This window comes from Amphibalanus amphitrite, unplaced genomic scaffold, assembly GCF_019059575.1.
Source record: "Amphibalanus amphitrite isolate SeventyFive unplaced genomic scaffold, NRLGWU_Aamphi_draft 000161F_arrow, whole genome shotgun sequence".
Lineage (NCBI taxonomy): Eukaryota > Metazoa > Arthropoda > Thecostraca > Balanomorpha > Balanidae > Amphibalanus > Amphibalanus amphitrite.
In genome coordinates, this window is record NW_024881656.1 from 274111 (window position 1) to 294368 (window position 20258).

The 20258-nt window shown below is 51.1% G+C and overlaps 2 long non-coding RNA genes across 2 annotated transcripts; one reads left to right on the forward strand and one right to left on the reverse strand.

Moving 5' to 3' along the window:
• Window positions 1-1964: 1964 nt before the first annotated feature.
• On the reverse strand, window positions 1965-3142 carry LOC122383339. The gene is made up of 3 exons (XR_006256822.1): window positions 3132-3142; window positions 2615-2742; window positions 1965-2320 (listed from the first exon to the last, which is right to left on the reverse strand). It is a non-coding gene; the product is annotated as an uncharacterized LOC122383339 (long non-coding RNA).
• A 5344-nt stretch (window positions 3143-8486) lies between these two features.
• On the forward strand, window positions 8487-9125 carry LOC122383340. The gene is made up of 2 exons (XR_006256823.1): window positions 8487-8629; window positions 8922-9125. It is a non-coding gene; the product is annotated as an uncharacterized LOC122383340 (long non-coding RNA).
• The last annotated feature ends 11133 nt before the right edge of the window (window positions 9126-20258 follow it).

Here is a 20258-nt window from a genome sequence, read left to right on the forward strand (position 1 = left end):
TGCAAGGCAACGGCGATAAGCAATGACACACACTTTACATTACGAGTCAATGACAAGTGCCTGAAATAATGAAATGGCGATAAAATATCTAAATTGTAAAAGTTTCGGCCTGTCTTGAAACGGCCATGTCCTGAGCTTGGTTGAAATTCCTTCACGCATTTAAAAGTAATCGCGAAAAATTAGGGTCTCAAGGGGTCTGGCGTTAACAGTAGTGACTGACTACATAGATAGCTCGCTGACGACGAGTCTGAGCAGACTGACGGGACTGACTGGCCGCGGCCCTGGCGGCCAGTCAGTCGTGTTATACACGGTTATACAGAGTATAGGTGGCGCCACGATCGAAGGCGGCCAGCACGGGAATGCAGGCATTGTTTCAATAAGTGTGCAAGTATTTACAATGAGGGATGATTATACAGACATAGTGCAACCAATGAGAGTAGTATAAGTAGTTGCATAGACTACTGTATTACGCTATACTTATCGCATATATTTATTATGTTCATATTCACATTCTACATATGACTGCTGCTGCTAACAATTGCTGTGCGGCCGCTCGGCTGTGTCAGTGCTGGCTGTGTCAGTGTCTGACACTCTGGTGTCAGTGGTGCACCGGGGAGCTGGCGGCAGCTCTGTCCGACTGCAGTCAGCTGACACAGCTCTGTCCGACAGGGCCGGAGGTGACGGAGCCGAGGTGGCCGGGACGGGACCCGTTGGGTCGTCTGTCAGTGTCGCTCCAGAGGGTGACTGCCGACACCATCAGTCACCTGGCTGACCTGGGACGGACGGTCACACTACTGGAGATATACGGTGAGCAGCGGCAGCACGGACAGGCCGCTGATATAAGAGATCAGCGAATGGCGGACACCGAGTAACGGTGTGCCGTTGTCGGACCTCGTGGAGAAAGGTGTGATACATAGCCAATGTGCTTTGCGAAATAATGAAGCCAATTGAGCTTCAAAATGGAGGAGGACTGTTCACTCAGTGACATATTCGTTCAGTGTTAGTTGATCATACTCATAACATTTGTGTTGCACTGTTCAATGAAGTTCAATGCATTTGCTTAACTGATTGCATATTATCATATAATTGCACTGTTTTACCATTGTCTACTGTGTCCATAAAACCATGTGAGTTTTTAGGTGTTTTTTCGTTTTGTCATATATCGACATGTATTACAGCTAACTGATCCTGTCTGTATGTGTGTCTGTGTGTTTTCCAGACTGTCCTGATCTCACGGCCAGCAGCCTGGAGCCCCTCACAAGGTGCCCTGGGCTTAAAGCCCTATCAGTCACCGCCGCCGACCTCCCGCGACTGAGGGGGCAGCTGCCGGAGTGCCTCGAGCGCCTCAATGTCAGAGGTGAGATACCATGCGGATCACACTGACACATATAATGCCGCTATATGCAAATGGACAGCGTTGATGGCAAATGGATGAGCCGATCAGCCTCAACTAGCAATTTCCACCATTGACCGTGTACATTATTGTGGTTGTGGTGGGGGGGGGGGGGGGGGTCAATGCATGCACTTGCATAGGGTGCCGGTGCACATGCTTGTGGCGTATGCATGGAATATTATTGTACCTAAATCCTAATCAATGAAAGAAAAAATTATTCACGTTACCACCCCAAACTGAGTTGTCAAAACTCACGACGGCAACTACTCAGGTTCCCTTGGTTACTACTCTTTGGTACTCAGGAGATACTCATGTTAACACTAACGTGACTCATACATAACGTGAGTATTCCGGGTGAGTTGTCAAAACTCACCACCTAAGTACTCAGGTTTGAGCTTCTACTAAGACGCTACCCACAGTATTACCAAGGTGGACCACACACTTACTCAGGCTAATACTAACGATAACCAACTCTGAATAATGATAATACTAACCCATTTAAGATGGGTCTTACTAACGCGGATGCCAACGCATAAAACCAAAAATGCGTTCGTTAACCTTACGCCTTGCTGACGTGACAAACACGAGGAAAAACACTGAAGTTTATTACAAAAACCCATCATACGACATCTCTGCCAACATGCAATTCAAGGGCCGGGTACGGGGCGCAATCCGTTAAACACAACACTAAAAGAGGTCCGTAAAAAACAATGAAACACTCCCATAGATCGTAAACACTGCGCGAGATCGCTTAGTTTTTGAACCGCATCCTACCGCGAGATCGGCGCACTGCAGCTCGAAGGGTGCTGGCTGCTGGTATTCTGGCTCAGTAGCGCGAGGGCATGGAAGACCATGGGCGCACTTTCTCCGTCGCCATCCTTGAGACCGCAGTTTCCAGAAAACGCACTAGTGTCTCCGAAACTTTACCTATGGACCGAAAACAATATTTATGATTTTTTATGCTCAAAATAATCAGCAAAAAAAACCTTTTTATAAAAAATATTATTTTCTTTATTAATAAAGAAATACGATCGGCTTTGTATCGGATTTGGTGACAATCGGCGCAGCGCTTCTGGAGATGGCATATCTGGAGATATGCAGATGGCATAATTATATTTTATATATTGACACTGTGATCGCAAGATACAGAAAGAAGTAAAAAAAAATCTAGTAACTTTTTAGGAACCTGTTACAGTTAAGATGAGCTATAGATCTCCGTACCTATCGAACGGGAGCAGGCAGACTTCACATTCTGAAGCCACCCGGCGGCGAGCATCCGGCGTCGATCGGGGCGAGCGTCTGCACCGGCACCAGCCCCGGCAGCATTGCGATGGTATATCCAAAAGAAACTGTGAAAGGAGACATACAGTCGGTATATTTTAATGACACATTTTTGAAAAAACTACTTCCCTACCTTAATATATCCAACACAACCCAGACGAACCCAGCGGATAAAATATTTACATAATATTTTCACGTATTTAATCATCAAAACTTTTCATAGAACAAAAGCATTGACTATCGTCAAATACGCATTCCATTATTAAAATAACACTTACAAAGCACAAATCTTCACTAATTACCATCTTTAGGGCACATCTCTCTTCGGAGATGTGCTCTCACATCTCCCTCATCTCTCACGGTACCTTATTTGCCTATTTCCTCGCGACACACAATTGCGCTTGTGGTCATTGATCAATAATAAATATTAATAAGGTAAGTATATGAACAAACTTACTATTGGCCTCGGAATCCAAGTTTCAGTTTCTACTTACCAAGTCCATAAAATGCTGCACACGCGAGCGACGCACTTTCACCACCAAGCAACAGAATTCAACTGAAATAATGGCAGACGCGCGCGAAACGTGCGCGGCTGTGCCACATCGGCTCAACCAATCAGCGAGCTGGAAGCCTACTCACGGCTAGATTACTAACCACATACTCATGACCCTGAGCATAAATACCAAGCATCGATGAGTACTGCCTCACATCATCGCAGGAGCTACGAACGAACTAAGGCATCGTTGGTAAATACGTTAGTTTACCTGAGTTTGGCATGAGTCTTATCCTGAATAAAAGGGTTAGTTTCCATAGGGTGGTAAATTTTTTTCTCAGTGATGTCGCGGGGTGATTTTTAAAAGTCAAGGTACTAGTAATAGTTGCAATGTCACAAGCAGCAAATTTCCGAACAAAAGTAATTAGTCTGGGTCGACGGCTGACACTGACTTCTGACTAGTGACTGACTACATAGATAGCTCGCTGACGACTAGTCTGAGGAGACTGACGGGACTGACTCGCCGCGGCCCTGGCGGGGCGGTTATACAGAGTATAGGTGGCGCCACGATCGAAGGCGGCCAGCACGGGAATGCAGGCATTGTTTCAATAAGTGTGCAAGTATTTACAATGAGGGATGATTATACAGACATAGTGCAACCAATGAGAGTAGTATAAGTAGTTGCATAGACTACTGTATTACGCTATACTTATCGCATATATTTATTATGTTCATATTCACATTCTACATATGACTGCTGCTGCTAACAATTGCTGTGCGGCCGCTCGGCTGTGTCAGTGCTGGCTGTGTCAGTGTCTGACACTCTGGTGTCAGTGGTGCACCGGGGAGCTGGCGGCAGCTCTGTCCGACTGCAGTCAGCTGACACAGCTCTGTCCGACAGGGCCGGAGGTGACGGAGCCGAGGTGGCCGGGACGGGACCCGTTGGGTCGTCTGTCAGTGTCGCTCCAGAGGGTGACTGCCGACACCATCAGTCACCTGGCTGACCTGGGACGGACGGTCACACTACTGGAGATATACGGTGAGCAGCGGCAGCACGGACAGGCCGCTGATATACCAGCTCAGTGAATGGCGGACACCGAGTAACGGTGTGCCGTTGTCGGACCTCGTGGAGACAGGTGTGATACATAGCCAATGTGCTTTGCGAAATAATGAAGCCAATTGAGCTTCAAAATGGAGGAGGACTGTTCACTCAGTGACATATTCGTTCAGTGTTAGTTGATCATACTCATAACATTTGTGTTGCACTGTTCAATGAAGTTCAATGCATTTGCTTAACTGATTGCATATTATCATATAATTGCACTGTTTTACCATTGTCTACTGTGTCCATAAAACCATGTGAGTTATTAGGTGTTTTTTCGTTTTGTCATATATCGACATGTATTACAGCGTACTGATCCTGTCTGTATGTGTGTCTGTGTGTTTTCCAGACTGTCCTGATCTCACGGCCGGCAGCCTGGAGCCCCTCACAAGGTGCCCTGGGCTTAAAGCCCTATCAGTCACCGCCGCCGACCTCCCACGACTGAGGGGGCAGCTGCCGGAGTGCCTCGAGCGCCTCAATGTCAGAGGTGAGATACCATGCGGATCACACTGACACATATAATGCCGCTATATGCAAATGGACAGCGTTGATGGCAAATGGATGATCCGATCAGCCTCAACTAGCAATTTCCACCATTGACCGTGTACATTATTGTGGTTGTGGTGGGGGGGGGGGGGGGTCAATGCATGCACTTGCATAGGGTGCCGGTGCACATGCTTGTGGCGCATGCTTGGAATATTAGTGTACCTAAATCCTAATGTCGCGGGGTGATTTTTAAAAGTCAAGGTACTAGTAATAGTTGCAATGTCACAAGCAGCAAATTTCCGAACAAAAGTAATTAGTCTGGGTCGACGGCTGACACTGACTTCTGACTAGTGACTGACTACATAGATAGCTCGCTGACGACGAGTCTGAGCAGACTGACGGGACTGACTGGCCGCGGCCCTGGCGGCCAGTCAGTCGTGTTATACACGGTTATACAGAGTATAGGTGGCGCCACGATCGAAGGCGGCCAGCACGGGAATGCAGGCATTGTTTCAATAAGTGTGCAAGTATTTACAATGAGGGATGATTATACAGACATAGTGCAACCAATGAGAGTAGTATAAGTAGTTGCATAGACTACTGTATTACGCTATACTTATCGCATATATTTATTATGTTCATATTCACATTCTACATATGACTGCTGCTGCTAACAATTGCTGTGCGGCCGCTCGGCTGTGTCAGTGCTGGCTGTGTCAGTGTCTGACACTCTGGTGTCAGTGGTGCAGCGGGGAGCTGGCGGCAGCTCTGTCCGACTGCAGTCAGCTGACACAGCTCTGTCCGACAGGGCCGGAGGTGACGGAGCCGAGGTGGCCGGGACGGTCCCCGTGGGGCGTGCTGTCAGTGTCGCTCCAGGGGGTGACTGCCGACACCATCAGTCACCTGGCTGACCTGGGACGGAGGGTCAACCGACTGGAGATATACGGTGAGCAGCGGCAGCACGGACAGGCCGCTGATATACGAGATCAGTGAATGGCGGACACCGAGTAACGGTGTGCCGTTGTCGCACCTCATGGAGACAGGTGTGAAACATAGCCAATGTGATTTGTGAAATAATCCCAGCCAACTGAGCTCCTCCGAGGAGGACTGTACAATCAGTGACATATTCGCTCATAGTTAGTTGAACATACCTACATATTGCGATTGAAATGCAATGTTTGGTGCACTTCAATGCATTGGCTGAATTCATTGCATATCCATAGATAACATGAACATTCATGTTATCATGTTCATTCATTCATGTTATCACATTCATTCATGTTTATATGGCATATCATATAGAACCACTGTTATACCAAGGCTTACGGTGTCCATAAAACCATGCGAATTCATAGCTGTTTCGTTTTTCCATATAACGACATGTATTCCAGTCGGATGATCATGTCTGTATGTGTGTCTGTGTGTTTTCCAGACTGTCCTGATCTCACGGCCGGCAGCCTGGAGCTCCTCACCAGGTGCCCTAAGCTGCAATATCTCACCCTGTCCGGCGGCATCACTGACTCCGTGAGCCTGGAGCCCCTCACCAGGTGCCCTGAGCTGGATAGTCTATCAGTCACCGCCGCCGACCTTCCGCGACTGAGGGGGCAGCTGCCAGAGGGCCTCAAACTCCTCAATGTCATAGGTGATATACCTCAGATCACACATGTAATGCCGGTATATGCAAATGAACAGGGGAGACGGCAAATGGACGAACTGATCAGCCTCAACTAGCAAGTTTCATCGTTAATCGTGTATATTATTGTAGTGAGAGGGGGAAGGGGTTCAATGCATGCCCTTCGATAATGTTCATGCTTGTTGCGCATGCATGGAATATTAGTGTAACGTCACGGGGTGATTTAGAAGTTTAGGTACTAGCGATAGTTGCATTGTCACAAGCAGCAAATTTCCGAACAAACGTAATGAGTATTAATCGACGACTGACACTGACTGACTATTTAGATAGCTCGCTGACGACGAGTCTGAGCAGACTGACGAGACTGACTGGCCGCGGCCCTGGCGCGGCGGTTATACAGAGTATATAGGTGGCGCCACGATCGAAGGCGGCCAGCACAGGAATGCAGGCATTGCTACAATTAGTGAGCAGTTATTCCAATGAGGAATGATTATAGATATAGTGCAACCAATGAGAGTAGCATAAGTAGTTTCATATACTACTGTATTACGCATATACTTATCGCATATACGTATTATGTTCATATTCACATTTTACATATGACTGCTGCTGCTAACAAATTGCTGTGCGGCCGCTCGTCTGTTTCAGTGCTGACTGAGTCAGTGTCTGACACTCTGGTGTCAGTGGTGCAGCGGGGAGCTGGCGGCAGCTCTGTCCGACTGCAGTCAGCTGACACAGCTCTGTCCGACAGGGCCGGAGGTGACGGAGCCGAGGTGGCCGGGACGGTCCCCGTGGGGCGTGCTGTCAGTGTCGCTCCAGGGGGTGACTGCCGACACCATCAGTCACCTGGCTGACCTGGGACGGACGGTCGAACTACTGGAGATATACGGTGAGCAGCGGCAGCACGGACATGCCGCTGATATACGAGCTCAGCGAATGGAGGACACCGAGTAACGGTGTGCCGTTGTCGCACCTCGTGGAGACAGGTGTGATACATAGCCAATGTGCTTTGTGAAACAATGAAGCCAACTGAGCTCCTCCGAGGAGGACTGTACGATCAGTGACATATTCGCTCATAGTTAGTTGAACATACCTACATATTGCGATTGCAATGCAATGTTCAATGCACTTCAATGCATTGGCTGAACTGATCGCATATCCATAGATAGCATGAACATTCATGTTATCATGTTCATTCATTCATGTTATCACATTCATTAATCATTCATGTTTATATGGCATATCATATAGTACCACTGTTATACCATGGCTTACGGTGTCCATAAAAACATGCGAATTCATAGCTGTTTCGTTTTTTCCGTATATTTACATATATTCCTGCCGACTGATCCTGTCTGTATGTGTGTCTGAGTGTTTTCCAGACTGTCATGATCTCACGGCCGGCAGCCTGGAGCCCCTCACCAGATGCCCTAAGCTGCGGTTTCTCACCCTGTCCGGCGGCGTCCCTGACACCGTGAGCCTGGAGCCCCTCACCAGGTACCCTGGGCTGCGGTATCTCACCCTGTCCGGCGGCGTCCCTGACACCGTGCTGGACAGTCTCAGCGGCTGCCCCGGGCTGTGGATCCTTGCACTGGGGGACCTCCAGCGGCCGGCAGAGACGGCCTTCACAGCAGCAGCGGTCACCAGGTCAGTCAGCAGACACTGGCGAGGGGGTGTCCTGTCACACGCTGACACTGACACACTGACACACTGACACTGACACTGACACACTGACACTGACACACTTACACTGACACACTGACACTGACACACTGAAACTGATACACTGACACTGACACAGTGACACACTGACACTGGCACAGTGACACACTGACACTGACACACTGATAATGACACACTGACACTGACACACTGACGCTGAAAAACTGACACTGACACATTGACACTGACACACTGACACCAACACACCGACACTGAACTACTGACACTGACACTGACACACTGACACTGACACATTGTCACTGACACCAATACACCGACACTGAACTACTGACACCGACACTGACTCGTACGTCCGGCCGGCTGGTGCCGCTGTGTTTGTGTGTGACGTCTCTGCTGCTCTGCTCTGTTACAGACTGGTCAAGTCGTGTCGGTTGCTGTACAATCTGTACCTTCACTGCACGGCAGACACCGGCCGGGCCGTGCTGACCGCCCTGAAGGAGGCGGACCTGGGCCGGGACAGTGATGGCCGGCCCCGTACCATCGTTCTCTTTGTCCCCGGTAGGTGAGAGGGCGCCGCGCGCCGCGCCTCTGACCAGTCAGTCCCTCACAACAGACGCTGCACGGCGCCACCGGCCTCTCAGACACACACCCTCGACCACCGCCGCAGGCCACGTCACGGACGGTGACGTGACGCTTCACGGCCACCACGGCCGACGGTGACGTCACGTCAGCCGTCTGTTCTGTGTGTGACGTCACTGTCCGGCGGTGTGTGGACATGGCTGTACCGCTGTCTGTGTGTCTGTCTGTGTGTGACGTGTCCACCTCAGACGTGTCTCTGCTCTGTCCACAGAGGAGCTGTTCCGTCAGCTGAAGAGACAGGAAGGCGGTGGGGTCAAAGTGTGGGAGTGGGAGGATTGATGCGCTGCACTACCGACCGTGCAGTGATGAGCTGACTGCAGAGAGGCCGAGCCAGTCGGCCGGGGCCGCCAGCTGACTGCTGCCGTGTGTGCTGCACCAGCCGGCACTGAGAGCGGCGCCGGTCAGCCGGCACACGGCCCCTGTGTCCGCTCTAGTGTAGTCATGTAGTTGTAGTAGTAGTAGTGTAGATGTAGTAGTAGCACACGGATGTGATGTAGTGGGTAATTACCCGGCGGATATTGTGGGTAATTGAACGGACGGATATGATCTAGTGGGTAATTACCGGGCGGGTATTGTGGGTAATTGGACGAGAGATGTGATGTAGTGGGTAATTACCGGGTGGGTATTGTGGGTAATTGGACAAGAGATGTGATGTAGTGGGTAATTACCGGGCGGATATTGTGGGTAATTGGACTGTGGTATGTGATGCAGTGGGTAATTACCGGGTGGCTATTGTGGGTAATTGGACAGTGAAAGTGATGTGACTGAGTGTAGAAACTGATCGTGACATTGCGATATTTTGTATATAGAACCCACATTTTAGCTTAGCTGTATAAATGGGGGCACTCCCGGACCGTCCGACTCGGTTCACCGCGCCTGGTCCACGCGGCGCGGCCTCGGTCACGTGACCGCCGTGCCGGCTCGGCTCGGCGGGCAGTCGGACGGGGACGCTGTCTCACGGGTACCGAGGTGCACACTAGTGATGTCAATTACAGAAAATCAGAATACCGATACCTAACTAAATACCAACCGAAAATCCCGGGAAAATACCGAAACCAAACCAACTTGGGAAAATGAGGGAAATACCAACTTTTTATCGATTTCTTAGCCTCTTATACATTAGTGAGGGTTCATGATACCAACAAAATACCAAACACATTAGGATTGAAATACCAAGTACCAAGTTGGTATCGGTTTGGTATCGGTATACCAAAACGTTGGTATCCGATTGACATCTCTAGTGCACAGCGCGCCATGTTGCGTGCTCTGGATGCGTGTTGTGACACTCACACGGCCAGGTATATATCAATACACTACTGGATAGGCCGTCCGAGCTGTATAGGCGGTGTCAGTTGAGACGGCGGCTCACAGCCGCGCCCGCCCGGCCGCTCCGGCAAGCGGGTGTCTGTTCTACTCTCTGTCTACTATACATACACGAGAGGAGACGCTTGAGCTGTATCATATATGTAGCCTTCAATAAACCAATGAGCAGTGTGCCGAGTGTTTGTCCGGCTGCACCGTCCGCCCCGCTCCGCGCTGTGAACCGTCATTTTCCGCCCCGCTCCGCTGTGAGCCGTCATTTTCCGCCCCGCTCCGCTGTGAACCGTCATTTTCCGCCCCGCTCCGCTGTGAACCGTCATTTTCCGCCCCGCTCCGCTGTGAGCCGTCATTTTCCGCCCCGCCCCGCGCGGTCACAGACAGTCCGCCCCGGCGGAGCGGAGCGGCAGTCTCCGTACACCGTCTCCGTACCCGTCATATACGGACCGTACAGCGGCCGTACACACTGCAGTGACACTGCAGTGACACACACACGGACAGACACGGAGACACCTGGACACGGACACACGGACATACACGGAGACACCTTGACACGGAGACACCTCGACACGGAGACACGGACATACACGGAGACACCTCGACACGGACATACACGGAGACACATGGACACGGACAGACACGGAGACACACCTCGACACGGACATACACGGAGACACCTCGACACGGACATACACGGTGCCCGGCTTCTGCCCGGCCATATCCACTCGAGCTACAGCGAAGCAGGTGATGAGTGAAGGTAAGAACTACTCGACTGATGTGGTATTATAATCAGCACCAAGTCCCCCCGTCCCGCCCATACAGCGGTGCGGCGCGGCTGCAGAGCTGTCTGCCGACTGGTGCGGTGCCGCCGGCCGTGGCCGCTCGTCTGTCGGCGGTCCGGACTGCAGCCGGTGGCCGAGCTGCCGGTCCCGGCGACTCGCTGCCGGCTGGGCTGACCGCCGTCAGTCACCTGAGCGGTGCTGGCCGGCCCGAGCCGGGACTGCGGCGCGCCGCGGCACCTCAGCGACGCACCCTCTGGGACACTGAGCGGCGCGCACCGGTGGGACGGTCCCTGCCGACTGTCCCCACCCCATGAGTGGGACCGGTGGGACTGTCTCTGCCGACTGTCCCTACCCCAGGAGTGGGACCGGTGGGACTGTCTCTGCCGACTGTCCCTACCCCATGAGTGGGACCGGTGGGACTGTCTCTGCCGACTGTCCCTACCCCATGAGTGGGACCGGTGGGACTGTCTCTGCCGACTGTCCCTACCCCATGAGTGGGACCGGTGGGACTGTCTCTGCCGACTGTCCCTACCCCATGAGTGGGACCGGTGGGACTGTCTCTGCCGACTGTCCCTACCCCATGAGTGGGACCGGTGGGACTGTCTCTGCCGACTGTCCCTACCCCATGAGTGGGACCGGTGGGACGGTCTCTGCCGACTGTCCCTACCCCATGAGTGGGACCGGTGGGACTGTCTCTGCCGACTGTCCCTACCCCATAAGTGGGACCGGTGGGATTGTCTCTGCCGACTGTCCCTACACCATGAGTGGGACCGGTGGGACTGTCTCTGCCGACTGTCCCTACCCCATAAGTGGGACCGGTGGGACTGTCTCTGCCGACTGTCCCTACCCCATGAGTGGGACCGGTGGGACTGTCTCTGCCGACTGTCCCTACCCTATATGTGAGTGTCTGTTTCTGCGGCGGCCGCTGAGCCCCCAACCCTGTCCTTCTCCTCTCCCCAGTCCGCTGTGTAGGGTCGCTCGAGGTCACGTGGTCAACTGGGTGTCTTCTCCAATGCACCTTGTGTTCGTCGATCGACCTTACACACCACCGTGCAGTCACATGGCTACGACCCGACTCCCCTCCGTGCCGTCCGACGCGCCGGCATGGCCCCACAACTGGGACAAACGGCCGCCGGGGACGCCCCAATGTCCGATGTTCGTCTCCGTCCACACCGGAGAGGACAGGGCAGGCGGCGGCCGGCCGACGCTGCCCGCGGCGCCGAGGTGACAGCCTCAGACCTCGCTGCTCCCAGTACGCTACACTGGTCAGGCCGGGCCGGCGGCGGCGTGCCATCGGCCGCCGGCCAGCCGGCCTCCCCGTACTGACCACTCACTCACATACAACACACATCCCTGTTTATCGAGAAACATACCAAACATACGCTCAACTATGTAATCAGCAGTCACGAACGAATAACGACGGTCTTCCATAACCCGCGCCGGGCCGGGGGGGGGGGGGTGTTTGAACACCCCCCCTGCGGTTTTTCGCAGATATCTCAAAAACGGCGGCGCGGAGCGCCGCCGTTTTTGGCACACCTGTTTGTGCATCTTTTCCGCACATGTTGTTAAAATTTCAGACCCAGGTCACCTTAGGTCAGGTCACCAGGTCACGCCAAGTGACCTCACCTCAGAAAAAATAAGAATGCTCGTCATAGCTATACCGATTGATCGATTGCCTTGAAACTTTCAGCGATTGATTAGAGCAACATTATCTATAAAATGTATATCTCGGAATTTTGATATCGGTGACCTAAGGTCAGGTCAATTTTGCGACCTCTCCATTATAAGTCAATGGGAGAAAATTGAAAAGCGTCTGTTTTGCACGAACGTTATTCTAGACACTCTCAAACATCGAGATGTAGGTAAAATGGACTCACTGAACCGGAAAATGGCAACTGTGACCCCTCGTTATGTCCCCGAGGTCATCTCAGGTCACGAACAGAATCTAACAGTTTTTCGCTAATAACTTCTGATAGAGACGTGCTAGAGCGCTGAAAACGCCTTAGATGTGTTCGGCTCGACGTTGCGGATCGACTGATATGCAACATGACCTTTTCCGGTCAGGTCATGACCTTGACCTGAGGTCAATTTTTCAAGTTGACCTTTCAAGGTCAAATTATAGTTCATTCGACGCGTCTCGACGAGAGGAACACGATGGTGGCAAAAGTAATGTCATGACTCTTTTGAGTCAAAAGTTATTGCCGAAAAAACGTTTTTCGTAAAAACGGCTATTTTTGGAGTTTTTGCCCCCTGCAGGCTAAACCGTTGACCTGAGGTCAAATCTGAGAACACTACTCAGAAAGGTCTGTAAAAGGGCTATCGAATGCGCTTTTCCGCGGCGCTGTAGCTCTATCGGTTCCCGAGATAGCCGTTGGCAGTTTCCAAAATGTTGAAATAGTGGACATTTGCCCTTTGGCGACCTCTGGTGACCTGACCTTTGACCTGACCCAAAAAATGACCAAAGTGTTTTCGTCCTTATTTTGGACGTTCTTTCGATTGCCGCTTACCGCGTGTCGCTACGTGGCCCAGGAGCCGAGTTAGAAGGGGGGTGTTCAGACACCCCCCCCCCCGGCCCGGCGCGGAATCTCAGAGCACCGGCCCGGCGCGGGATAACTCAATAGTCCCAAAAGTCCCGCCCGCCCCCCTGATCATCCACCGGTGCCGTCCCAGTGGTCGGTCGGGGCTCGACCGGTGGTCGGTCGGCAGACAGACCGACCGGTCATCGCCAGGTCACGGCCGGCCCACTGACAAGCACGCCGTGCCGCCGCCGGGGCCGTGGCCGTGCTCCGGCCGTGCCCTGACCGGGCTCACCGGCTCTGACCCACCGGTCTCAGAGATCTGACACCAACTACCGGCTGGACGAGCCGCCGAGCGGCCTGCCGACCGACCGCTCCCGTATGGCAGCGGGCCGCCGCCAGCTGCACCACCAGACACCGACAACAAGCACCGACACACTGTCACAGCACATCCAGCAGCCGGCTTGTCTCGCTGTCAACTGCACGTGCCCTCGCCTGTCCATCAACGCACTCACAAAATCTACTGATCACCCTCGACTGTCCATCAACGCACTCACAAAATCAACTAATCACCCTCGCCTGTCCATCAACGCACTCACAAAACCAACTAATGACCCTGGCCTGTCCATCAACGCACTCACAAAACCAACTAATGACCCTCGACTGTCCATCAACACACTCACAAAATCAACTAATCACCCTCGAATGCCCATCAATGCACTCACAAAAATCAACTTATCATCCTCTCCTGTCCAACGCACTTATAAAATCAAACGGTCACCTCTCGTCAAATACACACAAAATAACACCGAGCTCACAACCATTCCCGTATTTATCGGAAAATCCCACCACAGCAGTCACCCCCGTTGCCGTCGTGTGGCCTTTCCGTTGCAGTGCGGGACGATTGTCAGCCCCCGTCGCTGCTGTGGCCAGCGGGCGGCTCCAGCACAGCGGCGAGCGTTACTGGCTGCAGCCGGTGTGTCCGTGCCCACAGACGGGTGCAGCTGTTGGAGGCCGTGTTGGAGGCCAGTGTGACGTCACACCGTCGTGCCGTCCCAGTCCGTGTCAGTGTCGGAGTGACAGTGGTCTATATATATACAGTGTCAGCTGTGTCCAGCTGCTGGTACTCCGACTGTCAGCTGAACTGACACACTGACACTGCAGCCCCTGACAGTGTCAGACCGGCCCACGGTCAGTGTCAGCTGCCGGCACGGAGAGCGGTCCGGTGACACTCCCAGCTGCAGCCCCCTCCCCGTGGCTGGTGCCGCTGCAGTCTTATTGTGCCGGTGGTCAGCTCCGTCAGAATCCACCACAAACAGCTGCCGTCACTCCTCTGCCGCCGCTCCGACACTCTATTCCGGCAGCCGGGCACCAAACAGCTGCAGTGGCTAGCAGTGCATTCACTCCACATGGACACACCGCTCCGAACGTCTCGCCAGACGGACCCGTCTCGGCCGGAGGGGTCGGTGAGGGGGACGCGGCCGATCGGACAGACGGCCACAGCGAGACGCGCCACGGCCGGCCCGGCCCGGCCGAGGGACTCAGCCCGCCGGAAACGGAACACACCGTGCACGGCTGGACGATAGCCAGACGCTGCACTGGTCAGGCCGGGCCGGCGGCGGCGTGCCATCGGCCTCCCCGTACTGACCACTCACTCACATACAACAGGCTTAGCGAGCGGTAGATGGACTCACGGGTACGTCTGATCGTAGTTGACATGCCCACTGTATTGCCTGTGGCATAACGATACACATCGCAGTTATGGTATTATACTGAAATTTGAAGCACGTCTATGCTTATGTAATAATCGATTTCTTTTCATTTGGGTGGGTCCCAGGAACAATGAAATGCAGCCTCTGAAGATACGCCTTTCCTTAGAAGAGTCATATGAATAAATGCCATATCTGTGCATACCAGGGGTGGAGAATTAGGGGTTTTGGAGGTGCTCGAGCACGCCCCTGAAATTGAAAGGTTACCACGTAATAATGCTCCAATGGTTGCTTGCATTTCATCTGAGACACAAGCTGCTTTGCGTTAGTCGCGAGGATAGTGATGCTGTTGAAAAGCGTGTTAATCTGTGCTTTACTGCGCAATAATTTGACTGTGCCACTCACCAGGTGCTGGAAATGCACCCCCTGGTATTATGACGATTCTCCACCTAGATGGTGCATATATTTTTATTGGTGCTATGTCAATACTGAACAGCAGTATGCATTTCATGAACGCCAATTTATTAGTTAGGTATTCTTCTTAGCGTCCTCGCAAAGAACATAGCTATGAGAATATAAATGAAAAAATCATGGACTTTTCTCCCCGGCTAACTATCATCAGCGAAAATGAATGATGCGAAAATTACTCTTTATTGCTGCAGTAAAAAGTAATTCTTACAAACAAAGTAGTGTGATTTTCTAACAAAAACACGGATTGGTGTCTCAAAACTATACGGACAGATAGGACCAGAAGCCGCCACTGGTCCTGCGGCTACGCTCGGCCGGCGCCGCGTCCACTGACCAGGAGGTGGAGCGTCCCGGCCAAGGAGGCAGAAGACGGTGCGGCCCAGGCAGCTGGCCAATCAGCAGACGGCGCCGGTGGCTCGCGCGCCACGCACAGACCAATCAGCAAAAGATTCCGCGGCACGCGCGTCACGCACAGACCAATCAGCAGCGCCTCCCGCGACGGGCTCCGGCCGGCCGCTGGAAAATGGCCGTAGAAAAGAGGCAAACCCGCCGACACCTTAGGGCTGGTCAGTGGCGTTCGGTGGTGTGGTGGCAGCACGGCACGGGGTGGGGCCGGGATGACATGTCGTGGACGAGATGGTCCCGCTATTCGCGAAAAACCTTAGGGGGGGCGGATATCCGCCCCCCGTCGGTGCGCGTGTTAAGTGCTTTTAAGACAGGCTGACGAAGAAAGACGAAGGTCTTTCGAAAGCTCCCGTAACTAATAAACGAAGCTGGTGTTTTGAATATTTTTATGCTAGAATGTCTCTGTCCAGCTAAACAATAACATTTATAACTACATGAAGTACCAAAAGAATACGAACGGTGTTAGTCATCCCCGAGACACTGCCACTATAAAAAAATAGATTTTGTTTCGGAATCTTTCCATGCACCTTCCAGATACCCGTAAATTTTGTGAATACTGCGGACAAGTTACATAGGTGTCATTCATCGAGCCGGAATATCCATGGGGAGTCTAACACCCCCAATATATCCTCGATACATTATCCTGGGAAACTCTTAACCCTATTCCTGGCGGGGGGGGCCTCAGGAGCCTCACCCCCTGAGGTTTTTTGGTTATTTCTCCCAAACGCGTTGAGCTAGGAAGCTCAAATTTTCTGACTTTTCCTAAAAGGCTTCTACGCAACATGTCTGAAAATTTTGAGTTGATCTGACCTCAGGTCAGGTCACCAGAGGCGGTTTGGTGACCCTACCTCACAAAAGTTTGCAATCACGCCAGAGCTAGAGTTTTTGACCGATCAATTTTTTCTCTTCAGGCTTTAGATAGGGTACCAGTATGTGCAATTTGTATATCTCGGAATTTTGATATCGGTGACCTAAGGTCAGGCCAGTTTCGCGACCTCCCCATTATAAGTCAATGGGGGAAAAATCAACTCCCTGTTTTTACCACTAAAACGGGTCGGAATGGCCCCATATACCATACATGACTTCATATACGATCAACCTTCACTACCTTGAGGTCTGTTTTGCTGTTGGGCAGCTGTGAGGTCATGTGACGTCATCAAAGGTCACCAAAGGTTTTTGGCCAATAACTCCGTACAGGAACAGGATACAGACACGTGGATGGTCTCATTGTGTTCAGCTCGTCAAGACGCATCGAATGATATACATGATGACCTCGAGGTCACGTGACCTGAGGTCAACCTTTGACCTTGACCTTTCGAGGTCAACATATATATCATTCGATGCGGATTGACGAGAGGATCACGATGATGCCCTTAGTTTGTTCCTATCTTGAGTAATTCGAAAGTTATTCGAGAAAAACTCTCTCCATATCTAGCGCCGCCATTTTGACTTTTTCGACCCCTGTGACGTCATCTTTGACCTGACCTGAAAATGACCTTTGAAAAATTGTAGATCTTGACCGTGCGTATCCGATGCCGTTTACCGTTTGTCGCTGCGATGTGTAGTTTTTGAGATCTGAAGGGGGGGGGCCGAATCGGCCCCCCCCGCCAGTTTCTTGTCCCGGCGGAGCCCGCCAGGAATAGGGTTAAGGTGTCGGTATCAGCAGAACGTACACTATTTGAGGTGTTTCAGGGGTGTCTGACACTGCAGATGTTCACAGCAAGTGTTTAACCATTATCTTTTGACACCCTTCATGGGTGTTATCAAGCAATTTACACCTAGCATATCCCTCGCTCTGGCAGGGGGGGGGGGTCGATGCGACCCCCTAAGGTTTTTCAAAGATAGCGTAAAAACGGCGGCGCGCAGCGCCGCCAAATTTGGCACAACCTATGGGGCAGCCTTTTGACATACGACCTGAAAATTTGAGGTCCGGGTGACCTTGGGTCAGGTCAATAGGTCAGAAAAACCGGTACAAGGTTATGGTCAAATTTCAATTTTCTTTTTGCAGCTGTCCAACTCACAGTTTTTGACTGATTTCCTTCAAACTTTCAGGATGTGCTAAGTTCACCGAGTTGTATAACATACAGTTCGTTTTTTTAGGTCACTGACCTGAGGTCAGTTAGAGGTCATTACGTCGTAATGTTAAGCCAAAGGGAAAATACTAAATTCGGAAAATACTGGAGATATCAGCTTCGTTCTATCACTTTTGTGCTTTAAAACCACAGTACTTAACAGCAGGTCACTTGGTGCTTCTTTGTTTGGTGTACTTATCCATGGGTCAGGTCAAATGAGGTCAACTGAGGTCAAATGACGTTTTTGCCAATTACTTGGCACATAATGACGCTAGAGCTTAAAAATGGTGTCATTGTGTTTCTGGTGATCAGCCAAATCGAATGATTTGCGATGTGATGCAATTTGGTTAACTTTAACTTAATTGATTAATTAAAGTTTACTTAAAATTAAGAAAAACTTTAAGTACAATTAAGCAAGCTTAAAAGTACATCATTTAACGCGCCTTGACGTGCTGAGTTCACTGGTGCTTTTCTTCTTGCTTTATCTTAATTAAATCTAAAGTTATAGGCAAAAAACTTTTGACCTGTTTTTAGCGAAATTTTGACATTTATACCCCCAAAACCCCCTAAATATTGACCTAGAGCAACCAAATTTGCAAAGGGGCGAGAACTCTAGGGGGCTTGGTGCTTGATGCCATAGGAGCCAATCGCGAGGGGGGGGGGTCGCATCGACCCCCCCCCCCCCCCTGCCAGGCCGTGTTATGAAAAATGCCCTGCCAGGGCGAGGGATATTCCTCAAAAAGTCGTCAAGGGAGTGCGATGGTAATATGAACGGTGTTTATCACCCCTAGAACACTGCTAAAATCTGTAAATGGGATTTTTCTACACCTTCCAGATACCTGTAAAATTATTATGGGGAGTATTGCTGGCATTATGTAGGTGTCAAATATCAAACTGACACTCTTAAAGGTGTTGGCTTAGTTTTTTACACCTCGCAAACTCCCTTTGATAATGAAGTTGACAGTTTGCATGGGTGTTTTTGGGGTATCTGACACTCCAAATACACCCTAAGAATGCTTATTAGGAGTTATATAAAGATCTGTGAGATATATGCTAGCAGAACGTACACCCTCATAGGTGTCATAACGGTGTCCGATACCCCAAAAATTCCCCACAGGCATAATTATTTTTTTCAGTGTAACTTCAAAGCTTGACTCAGTCTTTGAAAGGAACGATTTCATTCAAATCGTTAGAGATCTATCTGAGTGCATCCCGGAGACGGCGGTTTCCTTAGTCGTTTCCCTCACCACATTTGGCTGTTCCGGCCGTCCTGTGTGTAATATCCGTTCTGTGATATAGGTGGTCAAAATGAAAGCATTTGAGGTCCTAATTGGCGAGTTTTTGTGCCTTTCTTGAGTCTCATGTGGCTACGATTTGGGTCGTGTTGCGATAGCTGTTTTGCATGTAACTCAGTTGTCGCAGCCATGAAACATTGTTTAGTATTATCATATATTGCACTGAGAAAAATTTAAAATGGGTTGGGGTGTTTTTGCAGTGTATGCTGGGTGTCAGATACTTTTAACCCTCGCCGGCCGAGGGGGGGGGGCGGGTGCCGCCCCCCCATAGGGTTTTTTCGCGATAGCTCCGAACACGCCGGCGGTAGAGAGCTGAAACTTGGCATACCTGACCTTTGATCCAAGCCGCATCTTTTGACACCAACCGCATTTTCGGGTCAGGTCAGGTCACTGACCTATGACGTCACAAGTGAACCTCTGCACGGTCTTCAGATGTCGCAACTTCGCAACGCCCTCACTGCCAGAGGAGATGTCACAGGGAATTGAAACTTGCAGGATCTAGTATCCATTATGAGTCTCACAACTTGTATATCTCGGATTTTTCCTAAAGGTCATATGAGGTCAGGTCATTTTCGTGACCTCACCATTATAAGTCAATGGGGAAAAATTCAAACTGCTATTCTGGCGCCGGGAACGATCTCCAACTATCTCAAGCACACAGAATCGTGATTTGATGCACTCCTTGCAAGGTTAGATGCGTCACTTTTGCAATGTTGACCTATCGTGACGTCATTTATGACGTCATCAAGGTCATATTAGTTTTTCGTCAATAACTCTTGATCAAATTGAGCTAGCGAGTCGGGAAAGCCACCAATGGACTCAGGAAGACCTGCCGAATCGAATGATATGCGACATGACCCCTTTCGACCAACTTCGTGACCTTAGGGTGCTGACCTGACCTTGACCTGAGGTCAACACCCCAAGTTGACCTGACCCGAACAAAAAGTATATCATTCGACGCGCCTGAGCGAGGCGAACACGATG